At 38.6% G+C, this 18,727-nt stretch overlaps 1 long non-coding RNA gene across 3 annotated transcripts in view; it reads right to left on the reverse strand.

Annotated features, from left to right (window-relative positions):
• Nucleotides 1-395: 395 nt before the first annotated feature.
• The window catches only part of LOC102159324 (uncharacterized), a 538,926-nt gene continuing 520,594 nt past the window's right edge, over nucleotides 396-18,727 (reverse strand). For 2 of the 3 annotated variants that reach the window (XR_014843424.1, XR_014843431.1), the window contains one exon: nucleotides 16,844-17,146. This is a non-coding gene — a long non-coding RNA (uncharacterized LOC102159324). Of the gene's footprint in view, nucleotides 808-5,153; nucleotides 5,275-11,209; nucleotides 11,272-16,843; nucleotides 17,147-18,727 lie in introns of those variants that run through there. The other variant, XR_014843430.1, reaches the window with a different exon arrangement.

Here is an 18,727-nt window from a genome sequence, read left to right on the forward strand (position 1 = left end):
TGTGAATTTGGAGCCTGGTTTTACTTCTAGGTTTATAACCTTAAAAAATTCATTTAATATCTGTGGGTTTCAGGTTTCTCGTCAAAGATATAAGCAGGCTTGACAGCTAATTGCTGGGGGTGATTATGTTATTAGGATTTGATTACCTGGAGAGTGCTTTCTGGAAGGAAAGTTGGTGCTGCAGTTTAAGAACTCTGGCTTAGGGATCATAGAGACTCAGGCTCTGAGCCTGGGTCTGTCATTTGATCGATGCGTTAACTGTGAGTTAATTCTTTAACCTCTTCCTGCCTAACTTTCCTCACCTACAAAAATGAGGATTTTAATTATGTTCATCTCATGTGGTTGTCGATATCAAGAGGACCCAATACAATAATCTATGTAAAGCTATTAGCATGGAAAATGCAAATAGATATTGGTTTATTGCCATTATTAAAATCACTATGACTAATATACACAAACAAGCAAAATCTAGTTAAAAGATGTTTTCAGTTTTGAAAACAGAGTGCGTATCAGTTTGAATTCTCTTCTTTCAGTTTCCTAAAGTTTATGGGAAATAAGTTTAACCCTTTTAAACTAACACAATACTGTAAATCAACTCTACTTCAATTAAAAAAAAATTGTTTTAAGCTTAACGCTTTTAACTATGATGTTGTTCATCTTTCTACACTGTATAAAAAGCTCCTGGGTCCCAGAACTGAAGTTGTCTTCTATCTTCCTTTACTCTGGAGGTTCAGTCTCTCCTGTAGTTACAGAAGTTCATTCCCATAGTATGTTAGCTCCTATTCTTCTGAGCAGTGTTGTCTTTTCCTTGCAGTAGAGTAAAAAGAAAAAGGTGATTTTTCCATGATTATCCTCTACCTGATTTACTTCCAGGTCCCTTTCTCTTTTCACCTAGAAGCCAGAACATGCAATCCAATTTTGAATCATAATGTGAGATTACACATTAGTCTCAAAATGCTGCCATTTTTGCTGATAATAGAATTAACAGGTATTTGGTTCATTTACTCATGAACTGCTTCTAATTTTTTAGAACCTTTTTTTCCCTTCTTCCAAAACTGATGTTGTAAAACACATCAAAACTGAATTTAATTTGGCATTTAAAACATCATAAAGGATGTGCGTGTGTGTGTGTGTGCACACATTAGCATGTATTGGGTATTTTCCTGCAAGTCTACGTTGAGACAGCACTTTAAGCTTTTTTTTTTTTTTTTTTTTTTTTTTTTTGCATTTAAGTAGTTCCAGCTGTTTAAGATTCAGAGACATAGGGAGACCTTTCCATTTTAGGTGACCTTCAAATAAAGTTTGCTAATGGATCAAATTTGTCTTCACTGTTCACAGGAGTTTGTAAAGGGACGCCATGTGTGTTCTGCATAATGGACAAATCAGCACCAAATTAAACCATCTCTATTACTGTGGGATAATTACATAGGAACAGGGATGGATTTACTATGAAAATGTCTTTGGGCGTGTGAAGCCCAAATAACATTGTATAAAAAGAAGTTTCTCAGTATTTGTGTTAAAGACAATAAGTGAGAGATTGTGTTATCATAGGATATATGGTAATCAAGAATGCCAAGCTCAAAACAACTGTTCCATAGCAATCATTACTGTGGTCACATTGAAAATATCATTTTAGTACAGAGTTGTCTATCCAAAACCTTCCACCTGTGGCCAAAATTTTTTCAAAATTTGTATGGAAATACAATAGACCCCCAGACAGCCAAAACAATCTTACGAAAGAAGAACAGAGCTGGAGGAATCAGGATCTCTGGATTCAGACTATACTACAAAGCTACAGTATCAAAACAGTGTGGTAGTAACACAAAAACCATCACACAGATCAATGGGACCAGATGGAAAGCCCAGAAATAAATCCATGCACTTACGGTCAATTGACCTAGAACAAAAGAGGCAAAGATATACAATGGAGAAAAGATAGCCTCTCACTGAGTGGTGCTGGGAAAACTGAACAGCTACATGGAAAAGAATGAAATTAGAAATTCTCTAATACCACACACAAAAATAAACTCAAAATGGATTAAAGACCTAAATGTAAGACCAGATACTATAAAACTGCTAGAGGAAAGCATAGGCAGAATATTCTGACATAAATCACACAATATTTTTTTGGATCCACCTCCTAGAGTAATGGAAACAAAAGCAAAAATAAACAAATGGGACCTAATTAAACTTAAAAGCTTTTGTACAGGGAAGGAAAGTATAAACAAAAAGAAAAGACAATCTACAGTATGGAAGAAAATATTTACAAGAGATGCAACCGACAAGGGATTAATCTCCAAAATAAAAACACTGCTCACACAGCTCAATATCAAAAAAATAAAAAACAACAAATAACACAATCGAAAAATTGGCAGATGACTTAAACAGACATTTCTCCAAAGAAAACATGTAGATGACCAACAGGCACATGAAAAGATGCTCAATTTGGCTAATAGAGAAATGCAAATAAGATATCACCTTACATAAGTCAGAATGGCCATCATCAAAAAGTCTAAAAATAATAAATGCTGGAGAGGCTGTGGAGAAAAGGGAACCCTCTTACACTCTTGGTGGGAATGTAAAGTGGTGCAGTCACTATATATATCTGTAGAAACATAGATGGACATAAAGATTATCATACTAATTGAAGTAAGTCAGACAGAGAAGGACAAAATCATATGATATCCCCTATAAGTGAAATCTAAGAAAGATGATACAAATCAGCTTATTTATAAAATAGAAATAGACTCACGAATGTAGAAAACAAACTTATGTTACCAGAGGGGAAAGAGGACGGGAGGGATAAATTAGGAATTAGAGATAATCAGATTCATACTACTATACTTAAAATAAAGAATAAGGGCCTACTGTGTAGCACAGGAAATTATATTCAATATTTTATATAACATAATGGAAAAGAACCTGAAAAAGAATAGATATAGATATATGTGTAAATGTGTAACTGAATTACTTTGCTGTACAACTGAAACACTGTATATCTACTACACTTCAATAAAAATTAAAAAATAAAATCTTTATCACCCAAATATTTAAAAAATTCTTACACTTGAAATGATGCTTGATACTGTTCATGTTAATGGAATTATATTGACTTTTTGGCTTTATTTTTATTTAATTTGTAAATTAATTGTTAATTTTGCAATCACAAAAGAATTGTAAGCATATAAAATACCTACATAACTTAATACTTAGTTATCTCTATACATCAGAATAAAAATAATTTAAATCAATATTGGAGGCCCCAAATATTTTTTATTCTTATATGTCTCATAATACCAGAGAACCTTAAGTCTGAGAAACTCTGGTTAAAAGTGCCTCTGAAAGAGATAGAGGAAAATGTTTAAGGATGAACACAAAACAAAAAAGTGAAGAAGGATATAGGCTTTAGCATCAGTTATACTTAAATTTCAGTTCAAGTCCCACATTAAATAAACCATGGGGCTTTACTTTTCCTAAATCTTTATTTTTCCAAGTTAAAATAAGAACGACAACAGTAATTATCTCATGGAGTTGCTATGATGATTCACTGAGATAACCTTTACAGGGTCCTTCATGCTTTGAGAGGAAGTATGGGGGCAGAGTAAAGAATGTGAACCACGGAGAGAGACTTCTGGGCTCAGATCACAGCAATATCACTTGCTGACTCTATGGGAAGTTACTTGACTGCCTTATACCTCAGTTATCTCATCTGCAAAATGGAGGTAAGAATAATGCCAACCTCGTGGGGTTGCTATAATGAAAACTGAGTTAAACAAAGCACTCAAGGCATGGCAGTAGTAAGCACTCTTTAGGTGTTTCCTGTTTCTGTTAACACAGTGTTGGATGCATAGAACTTGATAAAAGTTTAGCTGATTTTAAAGCAGGTGTTAGTTTGGAGGCCAGACCAAAATCCACTCCACTTGAAGAGATTATAATCAAGGTGTTGGGAAATGATCAAACAGGCTAGAAAATTAGACATTAAAAGAAATCAAGGCTGAACGAGTGGGCAATGGAGTATAGACATGTTTGACAAACAGAAGGTGCGTCCCTAGACATTGAGAAGGTAAAAAGTGGTGCTAATGTCTTGAGATAGCTAGACTTTGGAAGGGAAAAGGGTAGTGCAGCGTGAGCTCCAAATGTGTCCATAGTGGAGTCTCCTGGAAGAGAAGTCACCTCAAGAAAAGAGTATCAAGAAAATCAGGTTTTAGAAAGAATCTCTGAGAGTCTGTCCTTCTGGTTGTCACCGTTCAGGTCATACAGAGGCATGTCAATGCTTTTGGAGAGAAAAGTGCAAGCAGGAACAATTGCAAACAAACCAACCAACAAACCTACTTCATGGAGAACGTATGGGGTATGCCTTGATATCCACGTAGAAAAAAATGAAAGTAAGAACAATGTATACTTTGGTACCTTGGGGCCTTCAGGGGAAAATGGTGATACCTGCATCTGGACACAAAGGCAAAAAATATCTTAAAGAGGAAGCAGAGTAAACAAGAGAGAAAGCAACACACATTGGTTTCCGCTGAGCCATGATGGGAAATCCTACCCTGGGACTTTCAGAACCCACAAGAGTACCTATCCTGGTGACTGATCCAATCACAGCCTACCTTACTGAATTTGTTCATGAGCAGCTCTGCGATACTGCTCTGGGACTTTCTTTTTCTTTCTTTTTTGTCTTTTTAGGGCCACACCCGCAGCATATGGAGATTCCCAGGCTAGGGGTTGAATCAGAGTTGTAGCCACTGGCCTACACCACAGCTCATGGCAATGCTGTATCCTTAACTTGCTGATCGAGGCCAGGGATCAAACCTGCGTCTTCATGGATGCTAGTCAGATTCATTTCCACTGAGCCACAATGGGAAATCCTGCCCTGGGACTTTCAGAACCCCCAAGAGTACCCTATCCTGGTGGCTGGCCTTTCACATCTCCAGGAGCTCTGAAGATCAGGTAACTCAGGGAGAATTCCCAGTAACTAATAAAGAAGAGTTCAGTGAATAAAGAAACAAATGAGTCTGGTTTAAGAGAGAAAGTTGCAATCTCCCATCTTCTAGATGACAAAAGAAGTGCAAGTTTTGCAGTTTCAAAGCCTCCCTTAGTGGCTCTTGATTGGTCATGTCCTCAGAGACTGGTGGGGAAAGAGCTATGTTCTCTACATTTTATGAGCAGAATGTAGATTCAGCTACCACATTTGGTTTCTCTGAATCTTGCTGATTTTATTTTCTTTCAAAGCCCTGGGATGACCTTTATCCTAATCCTCCCACTGAACCTTATTTCCTAGAAAAAAGATGATAGAAATGCAATCAATACAAAATTAACAGAATTATAGTATATAGTCTTTTTAGGGCCACACCCGTGGCATACGGAGGTTCCCAGGCTAAGGGTTGAATCGGAGCTGTAGTTGCCAGCCTACACCACAGCCACAGCAACGTGGGATCTGAGCCCCATCTGCAACCTACATCATAGCTCACAGCAACACCGAATACTTAACCCACTGAGCAAGGCCAGGGATGGAACCCCCGTCCTCATGGATACTAGTTGGGTTCGTTAACTGCTGGGCCACAATGGGAACTCTGAGAATTATATTATACTGAAAGGTACAGTTGACTGGGTATTAAATTAATCTCATTTATCACATTAGCAGGAGTTAGTTATGCCATGAACTTAAAGCCAAAACAGTGATCAATTGTAATTATTTTTCTTCCAGGAAATTAAAAGATAATCAAAACATGGGTCCCAAAAGACCTAAAATAAGGTAATGCCTGAAGTTAAAGGAACAAGCAGTTAAAAACAAAAATAACTTTAGTGGTATATTCACTTCTATTGATTGCAGACCCTTCTGATGGGGGGCCTATTGTGTTCTGGATATTGTTCATTAGCTCATTGACTATTTATGACAGCCTTAAGAGCTGTGCATTCTTAGTCTTGTTTGACAATGAGGAAACTGAGCCTAGAAGAGTTTTATTGAAAATTTACTTATTGAGCAGCTGATCCAACACTGAGGATACAGCTCTGAAAAAGACAGCGCTGGTCTGTGCCTCCATGGAGCTTTTAAACTATGAGAGTAGTACCATCTCCAATGACATCCAGTCAAATCAGTGTCAGAGCCAGGAATCAGAACATCAAGATCTGGGTTCTTTCTACTCTCAGTGACAGAATTCAGGCGAGACTGAGAGGGATCTTTGGGGAACTTGACTTAGTTTTGTCTTAATTCCCCTCCCCTTTTTTTCTCTTTCCCAGAATGTCCATTTCGGTTTTATTTAGGATGTTTTCCAGATGATTTCCTTCCCCTCCTCCTGGCAAGTTGCTGTCATGAGTCACAAGCAAATCTCTGAGGAGTAACTGCCAGTGGCTGATGGGTCCACCCTAGTTTGTCTTTGATTGACAGATTCCCTTTAGTCCCTGCAGACCAGTAAAAGGGAACAATGCCTTGGGCCAAATATCCAGAACATTCTGAAAGCATTTCCTTCTACTTAGACTCTGGGTAAGCCTGACGAATATGTGGGAACATTACATAGAGACCTGACATGTTTCATGCAGCTCCTTGCTGCAGTTGGCCATGGCTGTGGGAGAGGAGAGAAAGCTGGTTAGCTGCCCAGGAAGAGTTGGGCCCATAAATAGCTGGTTGAACTTTCAGGCTTAAAAGGCACCTTCTTCAAATAGCAGCAAAAGCACTAAAAAAGCATTTACTAATCTAGAGGATTTGCTATTTGTAAGAATCTTCCATGTTCTCTATGTAATTTAATTTTAAACACAACTCTATGAGGTAAGCAGATCAGGCTTCATTGACCATTATGCAAAGCACGAACCTCAAGCCTAGGAAGGCCTAACATTTTCCCCCAGGGTTACAGAAATTACAAAAACCAGGAGGATTTCTCAAGCCGAAGTCTTTTGCTCTAAGGCAGTTGTCTTTTTGCCAGTGCAGGGGTTTCGGAAATGTGGTCCGCAGACCAGTGATATCAGCATCATTTAGGAACGTGTCAGCCATGCAAGTTCTCAAGCAACTCAAAAGACCCACTGAGTCAGATTCTGAGGGTGTGTCCAGCAATCTATTTCAGTAAGCTCTGCAGGGGTGTCAGCTGTGCTCTACTACTGTCCTAAAACCGGCCTCCTAAATGACGCTTCAGATTCCTAACTCATCACAGGTTATATAAACTTGGAAGTCTGAGGTAAATGTTGGATTCGTCAACTGACCTGACTCGCTGGTTAAAAACCAATACATTAACATTTTCTGTACATAATAAAGTATAAAGTAGCTGATCCCTGAAGGACTGAGAACTAAGTGGCAGAGTTATCCATTATAGAAATAGCCAAAAGATTTGGCTTCAAGTTCAAAATCTGACCTACAGGTCAGCTGCGAAGTGTGCTGTGTGTTGCTGAGAAGTTCTGGGATCACACTGGGAAAGAGATCTGTGATTGATTAGCAATGTCTGCAAAGACCAGGGAGCAAGGTCCACTATTTGTCATACGGAGTCCAAGGAAAGAGAATATTAGTTGTGGTGTTCCAAACTCAGTTCAGCCCTACTCTTCTGGATGACCACTGGCAAATCAAGAGTAACAAGTGCACTTTGTCCTTTGACGTGAAGTTCTGACTTGGCCCATCTAGAAGCTTTGTGAGGGGTAGAAGCAGGATTATTATGCTCATTTGATAGACGAGGAAAACTGAGATCAACAACTGGAGATCTGCTCAATGTCTCCTAACGAGTTTGCAGGTGTAAAATTCAAATTCTGTTCTGTGTTTCTGGTTATTTGTACCAAACCTGCTGCTTCCTTTCAGCTATTTGTGTTTCAACGTCCTTATTTGCAAGTAGGATTTAAAATGCTTTTTCTACCTATTTTGTAGCCAAGTAAGCATTTACTATTCTGAAAATTAGAAGTGTCTGTGAAACGTATATAAAGTGACATCACATACTTCCACAACTCAGGAGTTTCTGTGTCGACCACATGAAGCTTGGCAGCAGGGGTACTAAAGAAAAGGGAATGCTTTGATTACATTCAAGCAGTGATTCTCAAGAGAGGTGAGTTTGCCTCCAGGGAGACATCTGGAAACGTCTGGGGCCATTTTGGGCTGTCACAACTTGGGTGGAAGGGTTGCTACTGGCACTTAAGGGATGCTGTAAATATGCTACAGTGCACAGAACAGCCCCTCCAACAAGGAATTATCTGGCCTCAGATGTCAGTCGTGCTGAGCTTGAGAAACCTGGATTAAAGTAAAGGAGAAGCACACTCTTTGGTCAGAGTTTTACTGCCATTCCATTAAAGAGAGATAGTCTGTGCTTTCCACATAAGCCGAGAAAGATTGCTATGTTCTTTGCCTCCTGAAACACGGATTTCTCTATCTCTAATGATATACACCCCAGGCCTGTTTATGCTGAGATCTCAACTCCATTGCTTACTGCCTGGGTCAAATAGGAATAAGCGAATCTACCTCATAAAGCTAATGTGAAGATTAAATGAGACGTGTATGAAACACTTAAAGCTCTCACTCACCATAAAAGCTTAATAAATGTTAATAATTGTTTTTTAAAAAGAAGTTTTGAAATACAGTGCTGTCCCTACAATACCCCCTTGGGCTCACTGTGGTTCCTCTCCATTAAAATGAGAGTTCGATTATTTAAATTTCATATACTGCATTGGGGTTCCCACTGCGGCAGTGGGTTAAGAATCTGACTGCAGCAGCCTGGGTCACTGTGGACGCAAGGGTTTGATCCCCAGTCTGGCACATTGGCTTAAAGGATCTGGCATTGCCATGGCCGTGGTGTAGGTCACAGCTGCAGCTCAGATTCAATCCCTGGCCTGGGAACATCCATATGCTGTGGGTGTAGTCATTAAAAAAAAAAAAAAAGCTCAATATTAATTTTTAAAAATCTAGTGTCATATTAACATTGAACAATGAATTATCTTCAGTAAATATTGTGTGTTCAATTTAGTGAAATAAGGTGGGTTTTTTTGTTTTGTTTTGTTTTTCTTTTGCTTTTTTTAGGGGCTCACCCTCAGCATATGGATGTTCTCAGGCTAGGGGTCAAATCAGAGCTGTAACAGCCAGCCTACACCACAGCCACAGCAACACCAGATTTGAGCTTTGTTTGCCACCTACACCACAGCTCATGGCAACACCAGATCCTTTACCCACCGAGGGAGGCCAGGGATTGAACCCACATCCTCATGGATACTAGTCAGGTTCATTACCACTGAGCCATAATGGGAATTCTGAAATAAGTACATTTTAAGTTTTCATTTACTTAAAGAGAAAATCTAGCTGCAGAGTATATTTTCATGACAATCTACTTCCTCAATTCTTGTCTATGTAAGAAAAGAACCTATAAATTCGCCATGTGGCATGAATAAGGGAGAGAGAAAAGGAGCTGCCGTTCACAACAGGGATCAAATCATACTCTTTTCCTTTTACAATTGCCTCCCACTTTCAAAACAAGGAAGAACTAGAGAAAGCCGAGGTAGAACTGCCATTTAACCAGAATACAACATCCTAAGTCTATTTTTCCTCATTCTTTCTTTTCTCCGGTACTTCTCCAGTGGCATAGCTGGGAAGTAAGGGGGGCTCTACCATGACTTAAAATAAGAGCTGATGAAAATGTGATTTTAAAGTATGTGTTTGTATGAATATACATTTATACTATATGACCTGAACATTAAATTCTTTTTTTAAAATAATGTTTTTTCTTTTCTTTATTTATTTTTGCCTCTTTTTTGTTTTTACATAATGATTTTTATTTTTTTCCGTTATAGCTGGTTTATAGTGTTCTGTCAATTTTCTACTGTACAGCATGGTGACCCAGTTACACATACACGTATTTTTGTCTCTTTAGGGCTGCACCTGTGGCATATGGAAGTTCCCAGGCTAGGGGCCGAATCAGAGCTACAGATGCTGGCCTACACCACAGCCACAGCAACATGGGATCAGAGCTATACCACAGCTCACAGTAATGCCAGACCCTTAACCCACTGAGCAGGGCCAAGGATCAAATCTGCATCCTCACGGATACGAGTCTGGTTCGTTACCGCTGAGCCACAACAGGAACTCCAAATTTCTTTTGGCTTTGGTACTATTTCATTACACTGGCTACTGACATCTGTTTAAAACATGTTTTCAGAACATCTCTGTTGATTGGGTAATACTGAGAAAGAGTTTCCTAAACTATGTTTTGGCACATTTCTTCATCACTATAATCCTTTATCTACCCTATCTACACTTGAAAGAAGAAAGCTTGCCTCAAATCTGTCTGCCTCAAATGTGTCTGCTGACATTTTGAATAAATACTAAAAAATGTTAAGCTTTGGATAGGGATGAAATGAAATGGTAAAGGGAGGAGAAATCACACACTTCAGAGTAAACTTATGAGACATTCGCTGCTAATACTGTTTTACAGATGAGCCAAACCCAAGACCTATGTCTCTTGATTTCTAATTTAAGACTTGTTCTCATTCTTACACACTACCAGTAGTATGGTGATGGGTCATTTCTAGTAGGTTCCTGATGGGTCAATCGATATGATTCAGACTTTCACACTTTTATGATGTACTCCCAAAGACAGAGAAATGTGCCATCAAAACCATAAACGGGGATGTCTACCTGCTTGGGAGCCAGACAACACTGATATTTGGGTGAAATGCAGAAACTGCTCTAGAAACTCACCAACTCTCTCACTTCAGACAAAACAGATTGAGGGAGAAGCTATAGAAAGACTACAACAGTCTCATACTTACATACTTATTTACCCATGTGTATAGTTGTGCAAACACACATGTATGTGGAAGTGCTTTACTGGGACAGCTTTACTGAGCTTTCCCATGTGGAAGGGACTAGCAGGAATGGAGTTAGTCATCTCCTTATTGACAAAGACTTGTGTTCTTTGGTTCTTTCTCAGATTTGGGTGTCTGTTCTTTGGAATTTTACATGCGAGAAATTTCAGGAAGGGTGGGGAAGGTTCACATTTAATCAATTTTTAAAGAAGGAAAAATTCTCTCCTCTTCTCTTAATCTCCCTCAAGTTTTGCTAAGTGCCTTTTCCCGTAACTTTGGGTGGAGATCAAAGAACCGAATTCCAGTGACAAGGATCAGAAGACTGTCCTTGTCTTTGAGCTGCCCAAACAAACATCTGGGTAATTGTATAAAACGTGCTCACATTTAACCATAAGTCTTTTACCAAAAGCCCTCGGATGAGAAAACCTTCATCTAACATGTGGATACTTACTTTCCAGGAAGCTAAAGGTTCAGGTTCAAATTAGGTATTAGAACCACTCTGTATTATTACATCTGTCAAGGAAAGGAGAAGAGCCAGCAGTTGGTCTGCACTTTGCTGAACTTTGTCTGAAGACAGTGACTCTTGATTATTCAAAATCCTGCTTCCCTACTCACAGCAACACCCGGAATAGAGTCTGTAGTAAATCTGTCTGGACTGTTTAAATGACTGACTGAAGAGTCTACACACAGTCGGGAGGCAGCAAGAATAAACACCTCCACTGTACCCAGTCTAACCCCCATTAAAATGTATTGAAAATGATCACATCCAAGCGTTTTATAAATATTACCTTTTTAATAGAACAACCCTATAAAGTAGACAGTATTATTCCCCCCATTTTATGTATGAGGAAAATGAGACTCAAAGCAGTTAAATGACAGGTGACATTTTACTACTGATTATACAACAGAGCAGTTCCCCCTGCTATTCACACCTGAGATTTTCAAAACAGACCTAGATAATAAACTCCAAGATACACATATAAAGAGATGTATTTTATCATAAAGATCTCTCTTGCTCTAAAATTTTATTTGATTCACTCACTTTTATACTTTATGAATCTCTAATTACACAACCTCTCAATGACGACAATCTGTCCAAACTAGTCACAGTCCCATGTCTGAGTCTCAAACACTAGCTTTTACCTTCCTATCTGTCACTAAACTTTCTCCATATTGCTAATACCACCTCTCTACCACATTCCCATATTGGAGATTCTTGACTCATGCTTTTATTTCATCACCCTTATTCAGCTAATGAGCAGATCCTATTTCTCTCCATGCATATCTTCCCTGCTTCCACCATCTAGTCAGGACCCAATTATTTTACCTGAGTTGCTACACTAGCCCCACTTCCAGCCCATTTGATGCCAATCCCCCTTCCACTTTACCTGTCTTCTGTTGGCAGGGCACTCTTCTAAACCTAGAGGTTCCCTAAACTCTCCAGACTCATGCAAATTTATTCTGTATATATATTTTAAAATAACACCTTTTAGGCTTTCATTAAAATACAGAAAGTGTTCAGAAGACACAGAAGTGTCTCATCGTTCTGCATAGATTTTTTGACTTTGGGTAAATAAAAGCAATATGACATAATAACATTTTAGGACCTTGAGATATGGCAAACACTTTTAAATGTTTTAGGTGCATTTATTCTTCTTCTTCTTTTTTTTTTTTTTGGCTTTTTAGGGCCTCACACTAGGCATATGGAAGTTCCCAGGTTTTAGGGGTCAAATTGGAGCTGTAGCTGCTGGCCTACACCACAGCAACAGCAATGCCAGATGCAAGCAACATCTGTGACCCACACCACAGCAATGCCAGATCTGAGCCGCATCTATCTATGCCCTACACCACAGCTCTCCCCAATCCTGGATCCTTAATTCACTGAGCAAGGCCAGAGATCTAACCAGCAATCTAGTTAGATACTAGTTGGGTTCCTTAGGCTGAGGCAGGATGGGAACTTATGCATTTATTCTTAATCCTTTTAACAACACTATGAATAAAGGACCCGTTTTATTTGTGGAAACTGTGGCACGGAGAGAAAATAACTTATTTGCACAACCTCAAACTCTAGCTGACTGAGAAGCTGCACTTAAAAAAAATGTGTTACATATGCATAGCTAGAAACTTCAAGCTGAACAGGAAAAGCGTAAGGCAGAGAGCAAATATATTCTTTCTTCCCTAGAATCCCTTTTCTGAAATGAAATTACTAACGATGGCTTCTTACATATGCTTCCAGAAAAAAAAATATGCCCATTCCAATTTATAAATAACCTATTATTTTTATACAAAATCAATCAGAATATACAATTTTTCCATGTACTTTAACGTCAATATGTAATATATCTCGTAAATATTTTTACTACATTATTTATTTTAATTGCCGAAGAGTGATCCTTTGTCCACAGTAAAATTTATTTAGCCAGCTCTCCATCAATGGCGTACTGAATTCTCTAAGTTTTGCTACTATAAACAAAGTTATAGTGAACATCTTTGAATTCGAAGGCAGTTGTATTTTTTATTGATATATTGGTAGGATAAGTTTAAAATGATAAAATTAGTGGATCAAACATTATTATACATTTTAGATAGATATTGCCAAATTACCCACCCCCCAAAATGTACCTATTTACATTCCCAAAAATAAAATAAGAGAAAGTCTGTTTTCTATATTCCCATATTCACATGTTAGCACTGGATTTTTTATCAGATGTAAATTTGACCCAACAGTGACAGGTTAAATTCAACTGACTTTTAAAGCCTTTCAAAACCTGAGGCCAACAGACCTCTATCCTCTCTCTCCCTCTCTCCCACCACTGGCTCCAAAATGACTTAATTTATTGGATTCTTGGGATAGTTCTTATGGTAGGCTGAATAATAACCCCCAAAGATATCTAAGTCCTAATCCTTGGAACCTATGAATATTACCCTAAATGGCAAAAGAGATTTTACAGGCGTGATTACGTTAAGGATTTTGAGATGGAGAGATTATCCTGGATTATCCTGGCGAAGCCCTAAATGTAATCACAAGCATCCTTATATGAGAGAGAAGCAGAGGGAGATTTGACTCCACATGTAGGAGATACCATGATGAGAGCAAGAAGTTGGAGTGATGGTGAGGAATGCATGAGGAATGCAGGCAGCTTCTAGGATCAGGAAGAAGCAATGAAATGAATTCACCCCCACAGCCTCCATAAAGGACTAGTTCTGCCAAGAACTTGACTATCGTCTGGTGGAACCAATTTCAGACTTTTAACCTCTAGAACTAAGAGAGAATACATTTTTGTTGTTTGAAGCCACCAAGTTTGTAATTATTTCTTACAGCAACTACACAAATCTGATAAAACCCGTGTTGTTCTTTGAATCAGTTAAAATTCTTGAAAATTTGTTACATCTTTTTATATATAGTCTTTTTTTTTTTTTTTTTTTTTTTTTTGTCTTTTTGCTACTTCTGGGGCCGCTCCCGCGGCATCTGGAGGTTCCCAGATAGGGGTCCAATCAGAGCTGTAGCCACTGGCCTACACCACAGCCACCACAACACGGGATCCGAGCCGCATCTGTGACCCACACCACAGCTCACAGCAACGCTGGATCCTTAACCCGCTGAGCAAGGCCAGGGATTGAACCCTCAACCTCATGGTTCCTAGTCAGATTCGTTAACCACTGAGCCACGACAGGAACTCCCTTTCTTATAGTCTTTCTTAAATAGAGTAATACAGTTTCAGAAAGTGAACCCTCAAGGAGCTTTACTGATGTTCAAGCCTTTTACTTTACAGATGTGAGAAGGGAATCCACCCTTGTGGTGTGACTCACCCATGCACTGCCCAAATTAGGACGTGATCCCCTGACTCCCAGCACAAAGACCTTTTCACTACACTTTTTTTCACTTCCAAAAACTCATGCTTCCCCTCATTTCTCTTCCATAAAATTTAGTGCCAAATTGTGATAGATTCTCCTCTAGCACAGAAATGTAGTTCTCTCATTTTCATTTATTTCAAAATACAGTTTCATTTCTCTTGAGAGTTTTTCTTTGACCCACATGTTCTCTAGAAGTATGCTGCATAATAGCCAAGCATTTTGGGATTTCCAGGTCATTTTCTGTTATTGATATTTAGTTCAATTCCATCACTGTCTGAGGTCATATACAATTTCTAATCCTTTGTACTTGCTAAGGTGTGTTTCATGGCCATGAATGTAGCCTACATTGGTGAATGCTCCATGTGAGCTTGAGGATAACCTGCCTTTTGTTATTGTTGGATGAAGTAGTCTATAGACATCAACATTATCCACTTGACGATGATACTGTTGAGTTCAACTATGTCATTATTGATTTTATACATGTTGGATCTGTCTATTTCTGACAGAAGGGATGCTGAAGTCTCCAATTACTATAGCGGACTGATCTATTTTGTCCTTACAGTTCTACCAGTTTTTACCTAATATATTTTGACAGTGTTATTAGGTACATACAATTAAAGATTGTTACGTCTTCTTGGAGAATTGATTCCTTTAACATTATGTAATGACCCTCTTTGTCCCTGAACATTCTATTTTCTCTGAAGTTGGCCTTGTCTGAAATTGACATAACATTTCGCACTTACCTTTGATTAGAGTTAACAAAGTATGTTTCTTTTCCCTTCCTTTACTTTTAACCTATATGTGTAATAATTCTCTTTAAAAAGTAATTTTAAAATTACTTTTAGGAGTTCCAGTTGTGGCTCAGTGGTTAACGAACCTGACGAGTAACCATGAGGTTGTGGGTTTGACCCCTGGCCTCACTCAGCGGGCTAGGGATCTGGTGTTGCCGTGAGCTGTGGTGCAGGTCGAAGACGAGGCTCAGATCCCGCCTTGCTATGGCTGTGGTGTAGGCCAGCAGCTTCGGCTCCAATAAGACCCCTAGCCTGGGAACCTCCATATGCCTCGGATGTAGCCCTAGAAAAGACAAAAAAAAAAAAAAAAAATACTTTTAAAAGTCATCATTCTCTTTAACTATAAAAAGATGATTACTTTTAACCTCTTCATAGTTAAAGAGAATTTCTTGTAGGCAATATATAGTTGGGTCTTATTTTTTGATCCACTCTGACAACCTCTGTCTTTTTTTTCTTTCTTTTTTTGTCCTTTTTAGGGCCGCACCCATGGCATATGGAGGTTCCCAGGCTAGGGGTCTAATCCTATGCCAGAGCCACAACAACCCATGATCTGAGCCATGTCTGCGACCTACACCACAGCTCACAGCAATGCCAGATCCTTAACCCACTGAGTGAGGCCAGGGATCGAACCTGCAACCTAATGGTTCCTAGTCAGATTCATTTCTGCTGGCCACAACTTGGGAACTCCGACCTCTGTCTTTCAATCAGTGTGTATTTAAACCATTTTAAGCAATTATTGACATGACTGGATTAATATTTACCATATTCATTACTGTTTTTTTATCAGGTTACCCTAATTTATTCCTATTTTTGTCTTCCATTCTTTTCTGCCTTCCGTAGTTTTAGTTAACCATTTTATAGGATTCCATTTTATTTCCTTTATTAGCATATCAATTATTTTTATATATCTTAAAATGATTGCCATAGAATTTACAATATATTTTTATGACTAATCCAAGTCCACTTTCAAATAATACCATACAGTTTTGAGGGTGATACAAATACTTTATAATAAAAACAAAACCAAATGTCTTCTTCCACTCCTTGCACCATTGCTATCATTTATTTATTTTACTTATATATCTATTTTGCTTTTTTTTAAGGCCACACCTGCGGTATATGGAGGTTCCCAGGCTAGGGGTTCAATCGGAACTACAACTGCCAGCCTACACCACAGCCACAGCAACTCCAGATCCAAGCCACATCTGTGCCCTGCACCACAGCTCACAGCAATGCCAGGTCCTTAACCCACTGAGCTTTGAGGCCAGGGGTTGAACCTGAAACCTCCTGGTTCCTAATAGGATTTGTTTCTGCTGTGCCATGACGGGAACTCTGCTATCATTTATTTCACTTATCCATAAGTTAAAATCATTGAACATATTGTTGCTATATTATTCTGAACCAAATGTGTCTGACAGATCAAGAATAAGAAAAATAAGTTTTATCTTTCCTTCGTTTATTCTTTTTCTTGTGCTCTTGCTTTCATTACGCAGATCTACATTTCTGATGTATATTATATTCCTTCTCTCTTAAAGAACTTCTTTTGATATTTCTCACAAGGCAAGTCTACTGGCAATAAAATCTCCAAGTTTTCGTTAGTCTCAGAACGTCTTTACTGCTCCTTCTTCTTTGGTGAAAAATTTCACAGGATGAAGAATTCTAGGTTGGTAGCATTTTTCTCTCAACACTTTAAATTTTTCATTCTACTCTCTTCTTGCTTGCATGGTGTTTTAAAAATGTACCTGGAATTTGTTTTAACCAGATTTTTAAATTGGGATATATGAGATTCCACCTTATTGAGCAAATCAGTAAGAGCCAAAGACTTACTTTACTTTCAGTTCATTACTGAGTGGGTTAGAGAGTCAATGTTCAATATTAGAAACTGTCTTAGTTCAGGCTGCCATAACAAAGTCCCATAGATTAGGTGGCTTATTTCACACCAGGATGGAGGCCGAGATAAGGGTACCAGAATCATTAGGTTCTAATGAGAACTGTCTCTTGGACGGAAGAATGCTGACTTCTAGTATTGGCACATGACAGAAAGAGAGCTAGCTGGCTCTCTGACCTCTTCATTTAAGGCACTAATCCAGTCCATGAGAACTCCACCCTCATGATCTAATTTCCTCCCAAAGGCCCCTTCCTCCAAATAGTGTCACACTGGAATTAAGATTTCAACAAATTAATATTTTGGCAGAAGGGCCCAAACACTCCATCCACTGCAGATATGATAAGGCAACAGGTACCACGACTATGGGAAATTTAGGCAAGGCTAAAGTTAAAGTGAAGCATAACTATGTTTTCCTCTATTTTATATCTCATTACTTTCAAAGATTTTATGGAACACAATCTTTCAATCTAGCAGGATATCCAAGTATAACTATAATTTCAGTCCCAGTATTGATTAAAGCTATGAAGCTTTGTTAATTGATGTATCTTAGCAAATGCTAAAGTTAACTTGGAACCTGTGTTGTAGAAGCACAAAAAAAAAAAAAAAAACCAACCTTAATTTTTTGCTACATAAAAATTTTGTTGTATATATATAATTACCACATATAATTTTTCCACTGTAAACCAGCTATAATGGAAAAAATAAAAAACATATAATCTTGATTATGTATTTTGGATTTTCCACTGAGTCAAATTATGTCCCTTTGTGACTCACATCAGCATATTGGTGGTGGAGATAGTAAGAAGAAAGCAGATTTGGGGTATACTTTGGAGAGAGAACCAACAGGATTTGTGAGTCAAGAATATTACAAGGTTTTCAGGGAGGGCAACTAGATAGACAAGAGTCACCATCAACTGATATGGGAACATTCAGGAGCAAAAGGTTTCAGAAGGAAAAAGAAAAAGCGATCAGAGTGAGGCCTGGAATAACCTATTTAATGTGGTACTGAAGTCTCAGACTTGACCTATTCAGTGCCAAAGCTGGAGAAAGAAAGTAAGGGACATAAAGGCAGACCAGCAGAAAGGAAGGTCGACAAGCAAAGTGAGGAAAAAGGACAGTAATACCTATCCAATTAACTGTTTAGGATTTCATTAGATGACTTGTGAAGAAGAAGAAAAATAAACCAGATATAAGAAACCATGTCGGAGTTCCCGTTGTGGCTCAGTGGTTAAGGAATCTGACTAGGAACCATGAGGTTGTGGGTTCGATCCCTGGCCTTGCTCAGTGGGTTTAGGAAGGATCTGGCATTGCCGTGAGCTGTGGGGTAGCTTGCAGACTCAGCTTGGATCTGGCGTTGCTGTGGCTCTGGCGTAGGCCGGTGGCTACAGCTCCGATTCAACCCCTAGCCTGAGAACCTCCATATGCTGCAGGTGCG

This window comes from Sus scrofa, chromosome 4 (genome assembly GCF_054392235.1).
Source record: "Sus scrofa isolate SSC_HxYL_T2T_F1_AM1 chromosome 4, Sscrofa_HxYL_maternal_Yorkshire_Landrace_v2.0, whole genome shotgun sequence".
In the NCBI taxonomy this organism is placed as follows: domain Eukaryota; kingdom Metazoa; phylum Chordata; class Mammalia; order Artiodactyla; family Suidae; genus Sus; species Sus scrofa.